General features: G+C 43.9%; 2 pseudogenes; one reads left to right on the top strand and one right to left on the bottom strand.

Annotated features, from left to right (window-relative positions):
- Positions 1–1,606: 1,606 nt before the first annotated feature.
- Positions 1,607–3,962, bottom strand: LOC144283124 (RNA-binding protein EWS pseudogene; annotated as a pseudogene).
- Positions 3,963–5,701: 1,739 nt separating this feature from the next.
- Positions 5,702–6,208, top strand: LOC144283817 (large ribosomal subunit protein eL29 pseudogene; annotated as a pseudogene).
- The last annotated feature ends 391 nt before the right edge of the window (positions 6,209–6,599 follow it).

The raw sequence follows: 6,599 nt of genomic DNA on the forward strand, positions 1-6,599 counted from the left end.
ATGGAAATTATGAGAAATTTCTTTCAAGATACTATTACTGTGTGATTGGAACACAGAACACAAAGATTAAAATCTCAGATTTGTTCTTCCTCTGCCCATGATTTCATAATTCTAATCTCATAACAAATCTCATTACGATTTTCAGTTTTTCATTAGAAATTCAGAACCTTGCTGAGATTTAGTCTCTGAGCTATCTTTGAAGTAATGGGAATTACATTCAAAATGTTACATTATAGACTACTGCCACTGCACAGAAATTTCCATTGTAAATGGTTGCAAACCACTCAGCTATTTTCACATAGAATTCTTTTCCAAGAATTCTTTTGTTCTTGAGGGAAATAAAATATTCCAAAAACAAATATGTTAAAATATGAATTCAAAAATGATTTTAGAAGACAATAGACATAAAAATTGCATTTCAGATTAGATGTCAGTGAGTTCCACATTTATCAATAATTCTCAGAAGAGCCCAAGATGAGCTCCATTTTCTTATTTTTATTTACAAATTAAATTTTAAGACTGCAATGAGGCATGCTCATCCTCCTCTTTCATTTACTAATTAATTTATTTCTCTAGAATGAATGACATGCAGGAAGAGCTGGATTCCAGAATCCCTTCGCCCTGTAATAAAAAAATCTTTGCATGTCCTACAGATGCCAGCTCTGTTTAGACTAAGCGATACCATCCTCAGCATATGTCATATCTCACATTTCTGTTCTGCTTTTCTCTCTGTATTCAATGGGAAACCAGCTTCTTAGGAACCCCTGTCTTAAAAATTGATAAATGTTTCCTTACTTTGTCCCTCTGCAGCATATAAATTCATCTATCAGGTTTTGTGCTTATTTGACATAATAACAAGATAAAAAATCCAATCATGCACAAATCAATTAATCAATTAAATGTGGCTACCAAATGCAGGATAGCCAAAGCATTGTAGAGGAGAAAGAGTGTCTGCTGAGGGACCATCATCTTCCTGGAAGATGCTTTCATTTTTGCAGTTTTCTGGAACTCTTGCAGTGGCTTCCTCAAAATAGAAAAGAAACCTGAAGGTCAAGAAGTCAGTTACTTGCTGAATGCCTTCAACTGATAAATGTCAAGATTTTCCCACTGCTCCCTACCTCACACTCAATACTCCAGCCATACTGAACTATAGGCAATTCCTAAAATGGTAATCATTACTCAATTGTCCCTGGTTAGCTTGGGACACAAAAACCATCATAATAGGAATAACTCTGATGCAGGGTTTCATGAAATTGTTGGAGAAATGCTAGAATCACCAGAAAACACTGATAAATAAGAGTCTTGCAGGGTTAAACCAGTTTACAATTAAAGAGGAAAAAATGGACATAATAGGATTGTCAAAAGAGAAACATTTGAATATCATAGACTAAGGAAGGCAGTTGAGAAAAATGAAGGACGTCTTAGTCATCAAATGTGCTACTAGACATGCTTTTTTTTCTTAAACCAGATTCCCAAGCCCTAACTCAACTAATTTTGTTTATTCTAGAGATTAGGACAGACTCACAGCTAATACATAACTTCTGTTAAATATATATAACAATATAAATTATATTTATAATTTTTCTTTTCACTTTCCAATATCAACTTCTTTTTTTTTTTATAAACATTTGGAATTTTATTTAAAAAAAAAAAAAACATCACAACCATGAACATTGTTACAGTTAGAGGCCCTCTTGGTTCTTCACAATGATACTGAGCATGCTCACAAGGGGTTCCCATTGTTTAGTCTTTAGTTAAACAACCATCTTTAAAAGAAGGAAAAAAAACTCGGCACACTACCATTTAACTTGTTTTAATGTTTCTTCACAAATGGTGAAAAATACTAAAGTACAGACAAGGAATAATCATAATGTTGTGGCCAACATTATAAATATGGAATTATAAATTTAAAACATTTTCTGGTTTAAAAAATAAATCTGGTAGTCAATGCAGCCTTGCGGGGTCTCTGCATCTAGGAGGGCCGGTCTCTGCGCTCCTGACGGTGCTCGCCTTTATCCAGTTTTCCAGGTCCTCCACGCCCGCCTCTTCTTCCTCCCATCTGTTCCATCAAAGGTCCAGGGGGCCCACCAGGACCGCCTCGTCTTCCTCCGCCAAAGCCACCTCGGTCCATGCCCCGGCCACCACGGAAGCCCCCTCTGTCTCCACCGCGGCCACCTCTGAACATCCCACCGGGACCACCGCGGTCCATGAGGCCACCTCTTCCTCCCCGCATGCCACCAGGCCGCCTCTGCCACGGTCACCCCCCGGGGGCGCGAAGGGTGGTGGAAGGAAGCCTTCAGGCTTCGGGGCCTTACACTGGTTGCATTCTGTTCTCCAGGCGAAGTTCTGGTTTCCACACCCCGGATTGGGGCACTGCCAGTCCCCAGCTCGGTGCTGGACGTTTCCTCCTCCAGATGGGTTCCCTCGGGAACCCCGGGGTCCTCTTGGGGGAAAGCCACCTCTGTCTCCTCCACGGCCTCCCATGCGACCTATGGGGCCCCCAGGACCTCCTGGGCCCCCTGGACCTCCACGGAGTGGCGGTGGCATCCCTCTGCCCTCACGGGGAGGCATACCACCCCGCATGCTGTTCATTGAAGGTTTCTTCCGAACAAGAGAAACCTTAAGTTTGCTTCCTTGAAAATCTTTCCCTTCAAACCACTCCACAGCAGCCTTGGCAGTTGGTGGGTCTTCATAGGATACTGTAGCATCACCTTTGGGCTTTCCTGTTTCCTTGTCCAAGTAGATATGGATCATGGGTTGTCCGGTTCTCTTGTCATCTTAACAACTCCACATTGCTTAAAGTCAGCAAGATCATCTAGAGTCACATTGTCATTTAGGCCTTGCACATAAATTGCACTGTTGTCAGAGTCTTCATCTGGATCTACAGGTGGGCCTAGATCAAGATCTGGTCCTTCATCCATGGGTCCACCAGGCTTATTGAAGCCACCTCGCTCTCCAGCACCCATTCCACCGCGTCCTCCTCCCCGCCCACCTCTGCTCATGCCTCCACGATCAAATCCCCCTCTTCCCCTGCCCCGGTTATCAGGGCCACTCATGCTCTGGTTCTCTCCTGGTCCGGAAAATCCTCCAGACTCCTGCCCATAAACACCCATGCTACTGGGGTGGTCCTGTCTGAATGAACTCTGCTGCCCGTAGCTGCTGCTCTGTTGGCTATATTGACTTGGCGCCTGGCTGTAGGATCCAGTTTGGGGGGGATAACTAGTGGGCGGCTGCTGCCCATAGCTGCTTTGTTGACCATAGCTACTCTGCTGTCCATAGCTGCTCGGCTGCCCATAGGTGTTCTGCTGAGAGTAACTGCTCTGATCATAACTAGTCGGCTGTGTAGAGGAGTAGCTGGTAGGAGGATAAGATGGTGGTGCTGTGACTGGCTGCATGGGGTAGCTCCCAGGTACCTGGGGATAACTGTAGTTACTCTGTCCATATCCTAGGCTGGGCTGGTTGTAACCCCCTGTGCTAGATTGAGGTTGACTAGTCTCAGCGGGTTTGTTACCATCCTGTGGTCTTGCAGGTGCGGTGGCTGCTGGCTGCTGCCCATAGGCTGGGTAAGCAGGCTGAGTGCCATATGCAGACTGAGCTGCATAGGAGGCCTGGGTGGTAGTGACCGTAGCAGTGGTGGTATCATAAGCACCAGTGCCGTACCCCTGGACAGGCTGACTGTATGCCTGGGGGGCAGTTGGAGTAGTATACCCAGCGGGAGGCTGTCCATAAGAAGTTGCATAGGCGGTCTGCCCATAGGTCGCAGTGGTCTGAGCCTGGGTATAGCTGACATCAGTGGGCTGTCCATAGGTTCCATAACTCTGCTGCCCATATGCCTCGGTGGTCTGTGCATATCCTTGAGTTGGTTGGGCGGTGTATGCACTGTAGCCCTGCTGGGCTGCAGCTTGGCTGTAGGTACTGTAATCCGTGGACGCTATTTTCTCTCCTTCCCTCTCGTTCTCCCAATATCAACTTCTAATCAAAATTTCCCCTATCTTATATGAAATTTTTGTGTTGGGTTCCATTCATGTCTTCCTTAGACACTAAATGTTTTTGACTATGAGGCTTTCTGTACTTTGCTGTTTCAAGCTCTGAACCTTTGTCCATGGTGTTATATCTGCCTGCAAGACCTTTCTCTGTTCTGCAAGGAAACACCTCTTTACCACTCTCAACCTTCTCCAATGCCATCTCTTGTGTGAGATTTTCCTCTGATTTTTCTTGCCCCCTCAGCCAAATGAATGAATCCAGGAAGAAACACATAACAGAAGAGATAAGTTACAAATGAAGTAATTAATTATTTGTTGAGAGGCAGTTTTCCATGGTGGTTTAGGGCACAGGCTCAGGCAACAGATTTCTTGGATTAAAACCTGAGCCCAGATAAAGAGAATTTCTGCTATCATGGAAAGTTCTACTAGATAGTACTGGAACACAAGCAACAGATTTAAAAAAACAACGAAGCACAAAGAAAGAATTCTAGATTTCTTTTAAGTAATGGTAGTATTACAAGAATGACTTTGTGCCCTCAGACCTTGTTGGAGGGGTCCTTACCAATGTGAGAGACTGGATGAGGAAATGATCTTTAAGCTAAGACTTGAGCAGGAATGTGTGTTTGGGAGGGTGGAGGTGCTATGGATTGGTTTGGTAAAACAGTCCCAGGGAGAGGGAGCTTGGCAGGGAAAACCTGAAGAGGGCATAGGACATCTTTAAAAGAAGAACATATACATATCAGGCTCTAATTCTGCAAACAAATTCATGGTTGGCATTGTGTCTGTATTGAAAAATAAAAGAATATGACCTAAAAGTGAATTAAGTGCCATAGGAAATAAACTCTTCTGGTTATACCAGGTCAGGATGATCAGAAGGGATGTGTCAGGAGGTTTCCTATTAATTCCTTATTTTTAATTATTTGTTCATTTCACACTTATCACATGTCAAATGGTGGTAAGAATTCTATTAAGAAACTCATTGAATGTCCCAAATAGACTAGAGATGTTACATAATGAATGGATGTTCATGATCTTTTTTATCTTCAGAAGGTTTTTGTTCCAGTTGAACTCACATCTTATTGATGGACATAGTAATTATGAGTAGAATATCAGATTTGGTTTCCAGTGCAATGTGCCTAAAATGTAGTGTTTCAGAAGCTTTTAATAGTGCTTATTAAAGATGCATATTTCCTCTTTTCCTGCCATCAACAAGCTGCGCAGAGGCAGAAGCTAAGGTCCATTCAAGATGTGGCTTCACCCATAACACACCACCATAGCAATACTCCAGTAATCCTGCTTTATAAGAGGTGCTGAAGACTGCCCTCATTCACCATGGCCTGGTCCATGGAATTTGTGAAGCTGCCCATGTCCTGGCACCAAGCCCAGCTTTGTGTGCTTGCTTCTAACTGTGATGTGTCAATGTCAAGTTGGTGGAGGCCCTTCATGGTGAACAACAAATTAACCTAATTTAGGTTCATGAGAATAAGAAACTAGGGGAAGAGCAGATCTTTGTAAAACTAACAGAGGGAAAATCCTAGAGTGGTTGGTTACAGTTGTGTGGTAAAGCACAAAGGTAGCAAAGAATCTCAAGGATGTCACAATGAATACTTCAAAGGCAAAAACTGAAAAAAAACAAAAAAAAAAAGGCAAAAACTGTTGAACGAATAAACTTGGCACTTGTTTTAAAAAAAATGTATATCAGAGGTGCTTGAGGAGCCGTGGGCTTTGGTGCAGACATGGCCAAATCCAAGAACCATACTATACACAACCAGTCACGAAAATGGCACAGAAATGGCATCAAGAAACCCCAGTCACAAAAATACGAATCTCTTAAGAGGGTAGACCCCAAGCTCCTGAGGAACATGTACTTTGCCAAGAAGCACAACAAGAAGGGTCTGAAGAAGATGCAGGCCAACAATGCCAAGGCCATGACTGCATGTGCCGAGGCTATCAAGGCCCTTGTCAAGCCCAAGGAGGTTAAGCCCAAGATCCCAAAGGGCGGCAGCAGCAAACTCAATCGACTTGCCTACATCGCTCACCCCAAGCTCGGGAACCATGTTCATGCCCGCATTGCCAAAGGTCTCAGGCTCTGCTGGCTAAAGGCCAAGGCCAAGGCTCAAACCAAGGCCCAGGCTGCAGCTGCGATCCCGGCTCCAGCTCCTGCTCCTACTCCTACAGCTCAGGTTCCCAAAGGTGCCCAGGACCCCACAAAGGCTCCAGTGTAGAGCCTTCTGCCTGCCAATGTGAGGACGGAAGGACTGGTATGACCCCTGGCTTCTGTCTGCATGGGCCTGGTGTCTTTCTGTGCTATTTGTACAAATAGACCTGCGGCAGGATCTGTCAAAAAAAAATGTATATCTTAAGCCCACTATGAACCCAGTTAGAATTTCTATGGTAGGATCTAGAGTGCTAACAGACTCCCAGGGTGATTCTACAGCATACCAAAGTTTGAGAACTTCCACTCTATTGATGTGATTCTAAAGTTGCTTAATGGCAGCCTGGAGCCAAGCTGGCTAAATAGGAACTGTCTGGATATTTGTTTTTGCTTTTAATTATTAACTTAATTCTATACTTTATGTGGATTTCACTAGTTTTCCCATCAATATCCTTTTCCTG

The sequence above is a fragment of the Canis aureus genome, chromosome 14 (assembly GCF_053574225.1).
Source record: "Canis aureus isolate CA01 chromosome 14, VMU_Caureus_v.1.0, whole genome shotgun sequence".
NCBI lineage: Eukaryota > Metazoa > Chordata > Mammalia > Carnivora > Canidae > Canis > Canis aureus.